At 43.2% G+C, this 15,739-nt stretch overlaps 1 protein-coding gene across 4 annotated transcripts in view; it reads left to right on the forward strand.

Annotated features, from left to right (window-relative positions):
- The window catches only part of RORA (RAR related orphan receptor A), an 809,950-nt gene that overhangs the window by 655,176 nt on the left and 139,035 nt on the right, over positions 1–15,739 (forward strand). The window lies entirely within an intron of this gene.

Consider the following 15,739-nt stretch of genomic DNA (forward strand, 5'->3'; position numbering starts at 1 on the left):
AAATTGAATTTCAGTCCTATTTAAAGAAAAGTTCCTGTGGCAAGAAATCTTCATATGGGTTTCTCAGGCAGAAGTAGGACAGAAAAAAATTACCCACAAGACTTGGATTGGGCAATTGATTTTAACCATGGTTTCTATTAATTACTCAGAAATTTCAGGCAGTTCTCCACGTTCATACCATCCTTTTCCTTTGTGTAAAATGGGAAGGGTGATGGAAACTCTGAACTTGGGGACTCGGTCTCCCAGCACTGCCACCACCTACACCTTCCTTTGGGCCAACTCTTCTCAGCCAGGGTCACCACTCTGCTAGCTCACGGGAGCCAGGAGGCTTCATTACCTGTGGTTTCAAAGACCTCTGAACTCTCTTAGGAAGGGAAGCTGTTGAAGTTCAATGTCATATTATCCATTTCCTGAAGCATTCATTTTAGAGAGAAAGAGAGAGGAAGAGTATCTACAGTGTGCTATGCTCCAAAGGAAATTTAGAAAAGGATTTTCTATACCTTTTAATTTGAGAAAATGCTACCTGGTTTGAGAAAAATTACAACAGACTCCCATACAAATAAGATGCATCTCAGAAATGAAATCTTAAATTAGCTATTAATTTAAGGTTGTCAAAATCCAAACTGATCACTCTGTGATCACCCCCATTAGCACAAACCTGTATGATATGCAGTATTGCTGCAGGTTTTATGCTCCTGTGGCATACTTGGTACCACACTGCAACAAAGTTTCCACAAAACTAAGGATGGGTTCATTGGAAGCCTGCCAAAGTTATTTAAGAACTTTTATTCTTCTAAGAGTACATCTTTCCTACTTCGGAAATATTCAAATGTTATTTTCTCTTATGAATTAATGATCATTGAAGATGGCAGTTGTGGTATTTTTAACATTCTTATTTGATCAAAGTTAAACTTGGCAACCATATATTGATCTTCTCACAATTTCACAATTTCCTTTTCTTTTTACATTTTACTGCTCTGCAAAATCCAAACTCTGGAAAACATCAGTCTGTGGCTAATTCTGTCTATATGGTAATAGGGAGAATGCAGATAATCACCATTTTCAATCCAAAGTATCAAATTCCTCCCCTACTAAAACATGAGCCTCAGCTGATGGTAAGTAGGACACCCAGTGTGCTTGATTTGTGTATTTCTCTCCACCCTCTAATGGGGTTCCTAAAATTAAGTCACTGAAAGGTCAAAAAAGGAGGAAGCAGAGGCAAAAATTATCTGAATAATCAATAAACTGGCTGAGTAACAGACCCAGTGTTGATGGATAGAAGTCTCTCCTATGCAGTATTTGGAACATACTTACATTAAAATTTTATTCAAATTTATTTTGATTCAAGTCCAACTGAACATTCTGTATTTTGTCTGGCAACCCCACACCCAATACTATCTGACCCTTTAGAAAATACATAGGAAGTGAAATCTGACTTTAAGTAGCCCATACCTACGCTGCTGCTAAGTCGCTTCAGTCATGTCCGACTCTGTGCAATCCCATAGACGGCCTCCTACCAGGCTCCCCAATCCCTAGGATTCTCCAGGCAAGAACACTGGAGTGGGTTGCCATTTCCTTCTCCAGTGCATGAAAGTGAAAAAATATAGTGAAGCCGCTCAGTCGTGTCCGACTCTTAGAGACCCCATGGACTGTAGCCCGCCAGGCTCCTCCGTCTATGGGGTTTTCCAGGCAAGAGTACTGGAGTGGGGTGCCATTGCCTTCTCCGAGCCCATACCTATAAGTGACTATTAATGCAATACACCTAAGTGGCTACTAATGACATAATCTTATGGTTGTGTTTATGTTGTCTAGTTTTCTCATCTAAATGTGAAATATTTAGATGTTTGGGTTTTTTATAAAGCACAACAACCTTCAATTTAATATAGAGGAGAGTGAAACACGTGAACTTGCCGCCAATTGGCTTACCTTGCGAATGAGCTGATAACCGATGTTTACAGGCAGGTCCTGCCAAGTCACCTCAGCTACCCACTTCCAAGCTGACAGTTCAGGCGCTGCAGAGTAATTCCCTTCAACCCACGTAATGTTTCAGGATTTGAAAGTTTGTATGTGGGAAGAGAAGCAGAAAGCCAGGATCCTGCGAGGTGCTCTTCTATTCAGCACGCAGCCGGCATACTTGTTCTTTGTTTTTTGTTTTGCCCTCTGATGTTAAAGCTAATACAAAGTTAGAAACACTGCCTTTGGAAATAATGTCATTTGCAGCAACATGGATAACCTGGAGATTATCATACTAAGTGTAGTAAGTCAGACAGAGAAAGACAAACAACATAAGATATCACTTATATGCGGAGTCTTAAAAAAAAGGATACCAGTAAACTAATATACCAGAGAAGGCGATGGCACCCCACTCCAGTACTCTTGCCCGGAAAAGCCCATGGACGGAGGAGCCTGGTAGGCTGCAGTCCATGGGGTCGCTAAGAGTCGGACACGACTGAGCAACTTCACTTTCACTTTTCACTTTCATGCATTGGAGAAGGACATGGCAACCCACTCCAGTGTTCTTGCCTGGAGAATCCCAGGGATGGGGGAGCCTGGTGGGCTGCCGTCTATGGGGTCGCACAGAGTCGGACACGACTGAAGTGACTTAGCAGCCAACTAATATACAAAACAAAAATAGACCCATAGACATAGAAAACACCCTTATAATTAGCAAAGGGAAAAGGAGAGAAAGGGATAAGTTAGGAATTTGGGGTTAACATATACATATTACAGTATATAAAATACATAACCAACAAGGACCTCCTGTATAGCATACAGAATTATACTCAGTATTTTGTAACAACCTGTAAGGGAAAAGTGAAAGTGAAAGTGAAGTCGCTCAGTAGTGTCCCACTCTTTGCAACCCCATGGACACCAGGCTCCTTCGTCCATGGGATTTTCTAGGCAAGAGTACTGGAGTGGATTGCCTTTTCCTTCTGCAGGGAACTTCCCAACCCAGGGATCGAACCCAGGTCTCCCGCATTGTAGACAAACGCTTTACCATCTGAGCCACCAGGGAAGTCTTTCTGAAAAACAAATATATATATATATATATATATATATATATATCTATATATCTGAAAAAGAAATATATGTACTTACATATATATATATCTGAATCACAAATATATCTGACATATATATATATGTATTACTGTGCTGTATGCCTGCAATTAACACAACATTGTAAATCAACTATACTTCAGTTAAAAAATAAAATTAAAAGAATTAAACTCTACCTTTTTTCACCAGACTACCTGGCAAATGTGGAGTTCCCACCTTACCTTGAAACAAAAGTAAAAATAAAACTGTCCAGTAGTGCTAGTAACCTGCCTGGTAATATCTGCAAGGAAATTTACTTTCCATCTGCAAAGTCGACGCCTATTTTCTGTTAGGGAAATGAACTGATACAAGCTGGAGACTGGGAGGGAAAGCAAGAGTCCAGGCCAGATACTTGGTGTGCATTTCATTTAAATGAATGTGAATGTGAAGAGTGCTTTGTTTTGTTTTTCTCCCCTAGCCACCTCAAGGCTGTTATAGAAGAAACGTATGGGGGCGGGGGGTGGGGGGCGGTGGGAAACAACTATATAGTGAACAGTGCTTGATGTATTTGAATATATTCAAATGAATGGAGTGTGAAACCCAAAATGTAGAATCAGAGGCAATTTTGTGGTCAGTCTCCAGGTGGGTTGCTGAGGATTGGGATAGGAAAGGTGACTTAGATGGTCCCATCCTGGCCCCAGAGCCATCTACCAGGTGAGTCCGGGCAGGTCATGTTGTCCTCTGGACATTAGTTTCTTTCCGAAGGCATTGCAGCAGTTAATACTTGCGTTCCTTTCTACCCCTGATCTAAGGTGGTACAGAGGAGAGGAGAAATTCTTACGTTACAAGTCAGGGAACAGGACTCATCTGCTTACCTACTGGAGGTTCGAAGTCTGTTGATTTAAAATGACAAAGACGCATTGCTTGATCTCGTGTTCTGATCTTCAGATGTAGAAGTGGAGCCATTCTTCATGCCTTCCTCTGCCCATTCCTACCTTGTCAGAGGAAGATTGGTTGTGTTCTTGGTCCTCCCAGGGAACCCATGAGCTCTGTCACCAACAGTCCCTCTGGAATTCCAAACACACAGATCATCGTTATCTTTCTTTTTCAGGGATGTTACTTGGGTTGGATGAGAAATAGGCAGAGTTCAACCATTGTAATTATTTACATAGGTATATGGAAACAGTGTCCGACTTCATGTTTTTGGGCTCGAAAATCACTGCAGATGGTGACTGCAGCCATGAAATTAAAAGACGCTTACTCCTTGGAAGAAAAGTTATGACCAACCTAGATAGCATATTCAAAAGCAGAGACATTACTTTGCCAACAAAGGTTCGTCTAGTCAAGGCTATGGTTTTTCCTGGGGTCATGTATGGATGTGAGAGTTGGACTCTGAAGAAGGCTGAGCACCAAGGAATTGATGCTTTTGAACTGTGGTGTTGGAGAAGACTCTTGAGAGTCCCTTGGACTGCAAGGAGATCCAACCAGTCCATTCTGAAGGAGATCAGCCCTGGGATTTCTTTGGAAGGAATGATGCTAAAGCTGAAGCTCCAGTACTTTGGCCACCTCATGCGAAGAGTTGACTCATTGGAAAAGACTCTGATGCTGGGAGGGATTGGGGGCAGGAGGAGAAAGGGACGACAGAGGATGAGAGGGCTGGATGCTATCACTGACTCGATGGACATGAGTCTGAGTGAACTCCAGGAGTTGGTGATGGACAGGGAGGCCTGGCGTGCTGCGATTCATGGGGTCGCAAAGAGTCGGACACGACTGAGTGACTCAACCAACCAGCCAACCAACACAGATGACACATACTGCTTTAGTTTCTAAATCATACTCTGGACTCAGAGTCTCTTTGCCATATGCTTTCTAGGCCCTTTCCCACTGGGCTTGTTCCAGTCAGAATCTATGAAACACTGTCCTTTGGTCAGCATTTGAAAATTGAACTCATATGGGAATGTGTATACTTTTCAAGATAATCAGCATATACTCCAATTCTGTCCTTTGTAACCATGTAGAAAACATGGTGGAAATTATCCAAGATTTCAATGAAATCCTTTCCGTCCTGAGTCCAGATGCTCATTGATTTCCTCCTGCTTCCACAGATGGCTGTCCTTTACTAATACTAAATCCTAGAGCAAAAATCACAAGTCTTCATGTTCCATTTTATTTTTCTTACCTGGGGGCATTGATGTGAGTCCCCTATTTTTCTCTTTGGGCTCCTTGGATTTATGCCAACACCAGAGCAGTTAAACCAGGCACCCCATTTGCCTTCCAGAAGCTTCTGTGTTATTCTCATTGGTGGGTGCATTCTCAACTTGGACAAACGTTCCTATAGCCCCCAGCCCTCCCTTGACCCCACTTTTTCCTGACCCTCCATTTTTTTACTGTGAACTCTCGTTGGCTTTCCTAAGATGGAAAATCACTGGATGGCCTCTGCCTCTTTGCAGCCCACACCTATTACACTGCTGGCATTTGCCCAAATTAAGCCGCCCCTTCAGGGTCACCTGACACCACATGTGATCAGCCTCATGGGCTGGCAGCATCCCACTGCCTACCCAGGTCATTGCTCCATCCCAGTGCCTCTCAGGGCTCATGGATTTTCTCACTGTCTCATCTCTTGACTGACTCATCCAAAATCAACCCTTTATCGATTCAGCAAGATAACTTGAGTGCCTCTCTCTGTGGGTCATGTGCTCTGCCAGAGGGAATTAAAAAATGCAGTCCTTGCCCTCAAGGAGCTTAGATTCCAGTGAGAGAGACAGACAGTAAAGAAATAATCAGTATACACGTTGACAAAAGCTGTGAAGAAAAGAGAGAGAGACTGGTGAAGCCTATTTTTACATTTTTATTTATTTATTTGTGGCTGCCCTGGGTCTTCATTGCTTTGCGCAGGCTTTCTCTGGTTGCGGTGAGCAGAGGCTACTCTTCATTGTGGTGGCTTCGCTTGCTGAGGAGCACAGGCTCCAGGTGCTCGAGCTTCTGTAGTTGCAGCACACAGAGTTGGAGCATATCTTTGATAATATAGTCCGCAGTGAGAAGCCAGCTGTGAGAGGAGAGGGGTTGGCAATGTCTTCCAGACCTTGGGCTCAGCAGGTAAGCAGACCATAAGGCAGGAGGGAGCGAGGGTGTGTTTGAGAACTGAAAAGGGCCTCTCTAAATCCTCCCTGCTTTTCCAGTCCCTTCTTTCAGAGACGTGGCTGGCTTCACCCACTCAGGCTGATTAATCCATCTTCTGAGCTGCCACAGATAATTCTCTGTGGCTCTCCTTATTTAACACATGCTATTTTTTGTAACTGAACTGTGTGGAAGATCTTTACAAGACTTGGGTTCCATACTTCATCTCTCCAAGAGCATTGATCAAGATTCCATTTATATGTACCGTGCTAAAGAAACAGCTGAATTCTAGTCAGTTCATTCACCATTAAATCAAAAGCCTGGTCTGTGGTAGGTGATATATTCTAGATATTTTGCTTAGAAATAAAGAAACCCCAGTCTAACCATGAGGAAAACATTAGAGAACCCCAAATTGAACAACATTCTATAACACATAGACAAATATGCCTCAAAACGGTCAAAGTCAGGGCTTCCCTGGTGGCTCAGTGGTAAAGAATCCACCTGTCAGTGCAGGAGACAGGTTTTGTCCCTGGCCCAGGAAGACCCCACAGCCTCAGGGTAGCTGAGCCCTTGTGCCCCAAGTGCTGAACTTGTGCTCTAGAGCTGGGGAGCGACAACTACAGAGCCAGTGTGCTGCAGGTACTGAAACCCAAATGCTCCAGAGCCTGTGCTCTGAGAGAAAAGAAGCAACCACAATGAGAAGCTCGTGTACCTCAACTAGAGACTAGCTCCCGCTCACCGCAACTAGAAAAAAGGCCACGAGGCAACGAAGACCCAGCACAACCAAATAAATTTTTTTTTAATTGTCAAGGTCATCAAAAACAAGAAAAGTTCAAGAAACTGTCACAGACCAGAAGAGGCTAAGGAGACGACTGAATGTAATGTGGTGCTTGGATGGCATTGAGACTAGGAAAGGTCATTAGGGGAGAAACTAGTGAAATCTGAATAAACTATGAAAATCAGTTAATAGCAACAACCCAGGAACTTCCCTGGTGCTCCAGTGGCTAAGACTTTGTGCTCCCAATGCTGGGGTCTCAGGTTCTATCCCTGGTCAGGAAACTAGATCCCACATGCCAAAACTAAGAGTTTGCAAGCTACAACTAAATATCCTGCATGCCTCGGTGAAGATCAAAGATCCTGCATGCTGCAGCTAAGACCGAGCACAGCCAAATAAATAATATAAATAAGTAAAAAACATTAAAAAAAATAGTAACAACCTATTGCTGATTCCTTAGTTATAGTAAACATACCATCATAAAGCCAGATGTTAACCATAGGAGAAAGCAGGCAAGGGGTATAGAACAACTCTCTGTATTATCTTTGTATCATTTTTATAAGTCTAAGATTCTTCTAAAATAGTTTATTTAAATTCAAAATAAATAATCAAGACATGGAACCTGTCTTCTGTGAGTTTACACTGGAGTCAAGAAAATACACTTTTAAATAAACACTTGCAATATAGCACAATAAGAGTAATAATAAAATTATGTACCAAATACAGAAGTAGCCCAAATGCAGCCATGATTGTCACTAAGAATTTAAGGGCTGATTCACTGAGGAGGGAAATGCCTGGAGCTGGGTTTTGAAGGATTTTTGGAGTTTGAAGAATGTAGAAGACAAGCCTGGAAAGGTCAGCATGGAATCCTTTCAAGCAGTTTGGCATTGACAGAAGAGAAGTAAGGAAGAGACGAGAAGAGCACCACTTGGGTATTTGCTGCCCAGTTTTGGTGGAACCGTTGGTAACCTCATTATTGGTGGCTCAGGCTTGAGCATTATTGTCCACCAGAATTCCCTCCCATTACTCTCCACCCAGCTGTGCTGGCCATCTGCTTGGTCATCTTGGACTTTGAAGTTGACTGGACCAAGTTTCAGGAGGTGGATAGAAAACCAGGAGGATAGAACCACAGGAGCTGTAATGTACAGATGGAGACAAGAGCTCAGTGGCCAGGCATGGTTATTCTCTCCTAACTGGCCAGGCCAGCGTGTCTGCCACCCCCATGATTGCAGGTCCAGGAGACACAGGGTGAGTAAGGGCTTTGTGCTTTGTTGGTGCTGCACCCCCAGTGTCCCTGTGCCTGGTTTGAGGTCAGCTCTCAGAAAAAGATTTGATGAATGAAGGAGAAGACTTAACCCCAAGCCCTCAGCCACAGGGAAATGAAGCAGAATGGGAACCTGACCTGGGACAGCCCACCCTCGAGTCTGGAAGTGGCTGACCTTCAGTGGGGATGGCTTCTCAAGTCATCTCTCATGAGACTAGAACAGGTGGTCCAAGAAGAGGAGGCAGTTAGGAGGCAGCTGAGAACTGGGGGTGGAGAAGGGTGTCGAAGGACCATGCTCAAAGGACTTGAGAAAGCAACATCAGTGAGTGAGCCCAGCAGATAGCGAATAAACCAACTGGTGTCAGAGAAGAGATGCAAACATAGAGGGAGAAGCCAAGGCCCTGAGAGATGCTGTGCTGCCCATGGCAGTGAGACTGGGGGAGCAGCAGATTTTCCATTTCCAAGGGCCCCATGGCTCCATGGGACCAAGGACCTCTACAGTGACCTGTAAAATGGAGGTAATCACACACACAGCATCATGGTTTGTGGTGGGATTGAAGCAACATTATCTGCACAAAGCTCCTAGCACAGTGCTTGACACCTAAGTGTTCCATATTTACTTTTGAGATCATTATTATTTTATTGTTCTTACTAGATTCTCAGGAGAACAGAAATCTTATTACTCCACCTACAGCCTTGAGATGAGCATCCCCTAGCCTAGTGTGTCTTTGTTCCAAGGCTGACCCACCCGAATTGAGCTGTGGGCAACCAGGGAAGTCAGGTGTTGAGAGAGCTCTGAAAATACATCTTACCCAGCCCCACCCCCAGAAAATGGTTAAAGGTTCATCTTTTTACTTTGTCATTTAATCAGTGGTTTCACACACATTAACACTGTTTATTTAATTTTTTTGAAAGGGTACACAATACAATATTTGAAAGCATGTAAAGCAGAAGTGTGTTCATGCTTGGTCACTTGGGTTGTGTCTGAATCTTTGCGACCCTATGGAACACAGCCCACCAGGCTCCTCTGTCCATGGGATTTCCTAAGGAAGAATAGGGGAGTGGGTTGCCATTTCTTACTCTAGGGGAACTTCCTGACTCAGGGATTGAACCCATGTCTCTTGCATCTCTTGCATTGGCAGGTGGGTTCTTTACCACTAGCGCCACCTGGGAAGCCTTCAAGCAGAGGTGAGCCCTATCTTTAGGCCAGCTATCAGTTTCTTATGCAATCTATTAGAAATAATCCATTCTATGAATATATGAGCATGATGAATCCAAACATATGTATTCAAATATATTTATACACACACAAACACACTGTTCTACATATTGGTTCTCCTCAATTAACACTATATATATTTTTAATTGTCTGTACTGGGTTTTAGTTGTAGCATTCAAGTTCTTAGTTTCAGCACACAGGATCTAGTTCCCTGACCAGAGATCAAACCTGTGCCCCCTGCACTGGGAGCACAGGGTCTTAACCACTGGACCACCAGGTCAATGAACACTACATCTTTAGAGCTAATTCTATAGAGTCCATACAGAACTGCATTATTCTTTTTAATGACTGGGTAATACTCTCTTTTATGGATATACCAAAAGTTACATAATCCTTTACTAATCAACTTTAAAGTTGTTTCAAACTTGACTGATACAAACAGCACTGCTGCAAATAGCTTCAAGAATATACCATTTCGTATATATGCAAATAGATGTACATGATAAATCCCTGGATGTGGAGTTGTTAAGATAATGGGAAAGATGCATGTGTAATGTCAGTGAATAATGCCAAGGGGTCCTCCATAGAGATGTTACCAGTTTACATGCCCACCAAGAATGTATGTGACTGCCTTTTGCCCTACACCCTCACCAACCAGAATGCATATGGTTTTTTGTTTTTGTGTTTTAAAAGGATCTAGTTTTATAGCAAATATAAACATATGAGCAAAAGCCTTTTGCCCAGCTCTTTTTTTCCCTGAAGCCCAGTCTGTCTCTCCGAATGTCTCTCTCTTCTCTGCTCCTGTACAGATATGTACATGCACACAAAGCCTTGCCCTCTCCCTGCTACAGTTTAACTTTAAAAGCTTTAATTCTTTCTTTTTCATATTGCAGTGGGTTTTCATCTTTGGTGGTTTCAATTTGCAAAAAAAAAAAAAAAAGAAAGGAATTCTTAGGTGAGTATTTTCACTGAGTCCCACAGTCCTCAATTCAGAGGGTCTCTTAATCTTTGCAGAAGCGATTGCTGCTGCCAGTATGTCAGGACCCATTTCTTCATTAATTTTTCCAAAGCCCTGATAATACTGAGGGATGGATTCTGGGGCCAGTAATGCCCAGCAATTCGCAGTATTTACAGAGTTTCTTTGTCTGAGATCTCAAAGTACTTGACAACATTAAATCATCATTCCCTTGGCTGTCTCAAAAGCATCTTTGAACCTAGATGGATGATGCAGAGAAATGAAAACTTTGCTTTCTAGCCAGATTGCCTGAAAGGTGACCCGGAAGAGAATGCAAATGGATCAGCATAGTTTCTACCATAGCAGTAAATAATTTTGGTTGCTCTAATTTTTCTTTTCTTTTCTTTTTTTTTTTTTTTTACCTTTTTTTAGATGCTTTTCCAGTGAATTATCTGTGTATAAGCAGCAAATAGAAAAGTGTCTCTTCCATGCATGTGGTAAAGGAGTTAAATGATATCCAGGAGTGAGTCCCTGGATGCAAAGAGATGTGTGCTCAGGCCTTCAGGCCACTCATATTCTCTCAGGTCTGAGTCTCTGCTCTTCTTTTCTATCTGAGAAAATGTAAATACAACAGAACACAACTTCCATTGGCCCAGGAAAAGAAAGGAAGAAGGGAGACAGGGCAGGGGACGGAAAAAAAGGGAGGCCTGCAAGTGGAGGGGAAGGTCTAATTTGGATCTGATGTTTTCATCCCATATTGGACTGTCAGAAAGCCCAGTGCTGCCTCATGCATATCTGATCCCAGTGGTAAGTAACAGTCTTCATAGATATTTGCTTCACTCCACCCTACTCCTCCCTACCTTTTCCCTACCCCATAGTCTCCACAATCTCCATATTCTACACACATTACGCCCAGAATATCAACCACAGAGCAAGTATCTTAGTGGGAAAATGTTAGCAAATAGCATCTCATATTTCAGATACAGAAACCAAGGCACAGAGAAGCTGTAATTTATTTAGTGACATAGATTCAGTGTTAGACACACATATCCCAAACTACATCTACCAGATCAGGAATTATCCATTCATAGGGTTGATTTTTAAAAATTATACACAAATAACACTGAAGAATGAAATGAGAGTGAACGTTACTGCAGTCCCACTGCCCCAATCACACTGCTTTCTTCCCCTCTCCATGTCCTCTGAAATTCTGAGCCTACATGCACGTAAACTAGTAACTAGAACCGTGAGAGTATAAAACTGTGGGCAAGAGCCCAGGCACTGGAGCCTGGCCACTTGTGCTTATATATATCCAATTCCACTGTTTGAGTAGCTGGGTCTTAGTTCCCGTATCTGTAAAATGGGAATATTAACAGTACCCACCTCATGGAGCTATTATGGAGCACCAATGAAATATCCATATGAAGTAGTTAGCAAAGTGCCTAGAATATAGTCTGCTTCTGGTATAAGTTAGCTGCTGATGCTGCTGTTATTTATATTATTATACAATTTTGCTTTCTGCTTTTTAAAATATATTGAAAGCAAGTATAAAAAAATATTGTTTGATAGATCACAAACCCTTACTAATCTGACTGCCCACTCCTGGTGGCACTGCTTCCTCTAGGTTCCCGGGGTGGGGGGTTCCACTGCAGAGGAACAGGCAGCATCTTTTAGGCCCTTTCCTTCAAGACCCTCTGCAGACCACACCTGCTATGGGCTTCACCGCTGTCCTGACCTTCTCACCCTTCAAGTCTCAAAGGTTTCAAGAAAAAAGAATAGAGTGGGAATATTGTACATCAACTATACATCAATTTGAAAAAAGAACAGGGTGGGGGAGTGAAGAGGTAACCACAGAAGATGCTGCACTCCTCAGAGTCCCCAAGGCCTAGGTGGCTTGCTGCGTCCATCTGGCCTGGGTGTTCTGATTATTGCCTTTCAGAATGATGGTAATGAAAGACGTTATCATTCTGGTAGTTTTCAAACAAATTGAGTATGTTTTGTACTTTACATTTTTTTTAGCTTTTTGTGTTGGTGTAATTTCACATTTATAGAAATTTGCAAGTATAGCACAAGTACCCTTTATCCAGATTTATCAGTTGTTAATATTTTGTCCTATTTGCTTTATCAGTCTCATTCTCAGTCTTTCTCTCTGCCCCCTACCATACACAAATGTGTGGATATGTGTAGAGAGAGGGAGAGAGAGAGAGAGAGAGAGAGAGATGGGGAGGAAGAAGACATTTCCCTTTACTCTTTCTCAGTGTGGTTTTCCTAGGAATATGGTCTCTCTCTTCTGTGACCACAGTACAATGATCATAATCAGAGAATATAATGTTGATATAAGACTTTCCTCCAACCTCCAATCCAGTTTTTGTATTTTTAAAGCTTCCCTTGAAAAAGCAGGTATGGGACAAAGATGATAAATGTATATCACAGCCTAATTAGGCCATTTGTTCACCTGGTGACCTTCTCACCAGAGTCATTCTTCAAAGCCCCAGCTCTAACAAGGCTCCCCTGAAAGCCTTTGTGTCTTCTCTCCCATCTGGCAGAAAAAAAACTTCTCTGCCCGGCAGCTCTCTGTGCAGCCACGGTGATAGCCCTTCTAACACACAGCTACCATTTATACTGTCTGTCCACACTGGACTGTGAGCTTCTCAGGGTTCCCAGGGCCCCTTGTGTAACTGACAGATCGCCGGTGCTTAGGAAATGTTTGTTAAAAAAATGTATGAGCAACTTCTATGTCCTGGCTGATGTAAATAGCACTGCAGTGAACATTGGGGGTTCCTGTGTCTTTTTCAATTATGGTTTTCTCAGAGTGTGGGATAGAGGTTGTGGGAGGTCCAAGAGGGAGGGGATATATGTATATATATATCTGATCACCTTCATTGTACAGCAGAAACTAACACAACATTATAAAGCAACTATATCCCAATTAAAAAAAAAAAAAAAGAATGATCACATAGAATGGAAGCTTCAGATTAGTTGAACTTGATAAAGAGTTAGATTGTTTCTTTAAATCTATATGCCGAAAATTCAGCGGTACACAATACAGGAGGTGAGATTATACATCCATCTTAGGAACATCTTAGGACAGGCAGAAAGAAAAAAAAAAAAAAAATGGGATCTTGGCTCCTGCCTTCCGGCCACTCCCTCAAACTTTTTCTCCTCCCTCTGCTCCAAAATACAGTAACTGCTTAAAAGAATACAGTTATGTGCCGGAGACGTGTATAGACTAGACTCTCAGAAGAGCCTTGCCTGTGAGCATGAGAAACACAGCCCAGGATTTCAGCACTTGGCAGCCCCGGGCGCTCAATGGTTCCTGCCACGTTAGCACGCAGTAACTTTCCGTGCCGGCTCCAGGCGGGCGGCGCGGCGGGGGCGGGGCTCTAAGCTGTCCCCTCGCCGCGCAGCCACCACCGGCGGGCGCCAGGGTGCTCCGCAACCGCTCTTCCTTGGGCTAACCAGAAAAGCCACATGTCCCTATCCAGGGAGCGCTCCTGCTGAGTTTGTGGCAGAACCTGGGAACTTCTAGAGCCCTTGAACTGGAACGTGGAGCTGTGTTACCTGGAGCTGCTCTTTCTGGAAGGCGCTGTCACCCACTAACCCTGGCAGCTGCTCCATGCTGATTTAGATGTCTGAAAACAAAGACCGTGGTTGAGTTCAACCTTTATTGAGCAGGACTAGGGTAGGTTTTGGAGAAGGCAATGGCACCCCACTCCAGTACTCTTGCCTGGAAAATCCCATGGATGGAGGAGCCTGGTAGGCTGCAGTCCATGGGGTCACTAAGAGTCAGATACGACTGAACGACTTGACTTTCACTTTTCACTTTCATGCATTGGAGAAGGAAATGGCAACCCACTCCAGTGTTCTTGCCTGGAGAATCCCAGAGACGGGGAAGCCTGGTGGGTGCTGTCTATGGGGTCACACAGAGTTGGACACGACTGAAGTGACTTAGCAGCAGCAGCAGGGTAAGTTTGGACATTGTGATGGTATTTCATTTTCATGTAACAAATGCCTATTTGGCAGTTTGCTGCATGCCTGGCAATTGTTCAAAACAGTTTTCAAACATGAACTCATTTAATCCTCATGACAGCCTATGAAGTCTGTTAGTATTATTATTTCAATTTGGGCCATGCAGAAAGGTCAAGTAACATAGAGGCTGGGACTGGGTTTCTTCCCTTGTTTAAACTAATACTGCAATATCTTTTCCCCTTTCATATAGTGTACATTGTTTTTTCAGTTCAGTTCAGTCGCTCAATCGTGTCTGACTCTTTGCGACCCCATGAATCGCAGCACGCCAGGCCTCCCTGTCCATCACCAACTCCCAGAGTTCACCCAGACTCACGTCCATCGAGTCGGTGATGCCATCCAGCCATCCCATCCTCTGTCGTCCCCTTTTCCTCCTGCCCCCAATCCCTCCCAACATCAGGGTCTTTTCCAATAAGTCAACTCTTCACATGAGGTGGCCAAAGAACTGGAGTTTCAGCTTCAGCATCATTCCTTCCAAAGAAATCCCAGGGCTGATCTCCTTCAGAATGGACTGGTTGGATCTCCTTGCAATCCAAGGGACTCTCAGGAGTCTTCTCCAACACCACAGTTCAAAAGCATCAATTCTTCGGCGCTCAGCTTTCTTCACAGTCCAATTCTCACATCCATACACGACTACTGGAAAAACCATAGCCTTGACTAGACGGACCTTTGTTGGCAAAATAATGTCTCTGCTTTTGAATACATTGTTTTTTACTTACCTACTTTTCCATTTGGCAATGATCTCATCCACATTGTTGTTTGGATCAATCTATAAATATGCATTAATACTTCCCATGCTCTCCAGAGAAGTCTGAAGAACATTCCTCCCTCTAAGTACAGTAGAATCTGGTTAGGGAGGTGAAACATCTACACTTTAGCAACAAAAGGAGAAAGTGAGAGATGGTGACCTTGAGAGCTTCAAGGAGTTGAAAGTAAGAGAGTGTCCTCTTACGGGCAGGAATGGTTGGGAAAAGCCTTACAGAAGGTAGATGGAACTCTTTGAAAATTAGATCACCTTTGGATAAATGGAACCAAAAGGATCAGCCTTGTATGGCCAATAGCTTCCTGGGCTTTGAGGCCTGAAAATACAGGCAAAGATATTATGTACCTTCTCCAGAAGGTGTCTCAAGTAATGTCTATGGTTCTACAGCTGAAAATTATAAAGCCCTAAAGTCTTGGGTAGTTTGCTTGTTCTGCCATCTCATGAGCCCTAGTGATGGTTCAGGATGCCTAACCATTGTGCTCCAATCTGTCATGACTCATATGGTGAAGTGATAACATAGAGATGCATTGGGGGAGTGTGGAAATACAGTGTAAATGTAGACAGATTTCAATTCAAGGAGA

Source organism: Bos taurus, chromosome 10, assembly GCF_002263795.3.
Source record: "Bos taurus isolate L1 Dominette 01449 registration number 42190680 breed Hereford chromosome 10, ARS-UCD2.0, whole genome shotgun sequence".
Classification (NCBI taxonomy): domain Eukaryota; kingdom Metazoa; phylum Chordata; class Mammalia; order Artiodactyla; family Bovidae; genus Bos; species Bos taurus.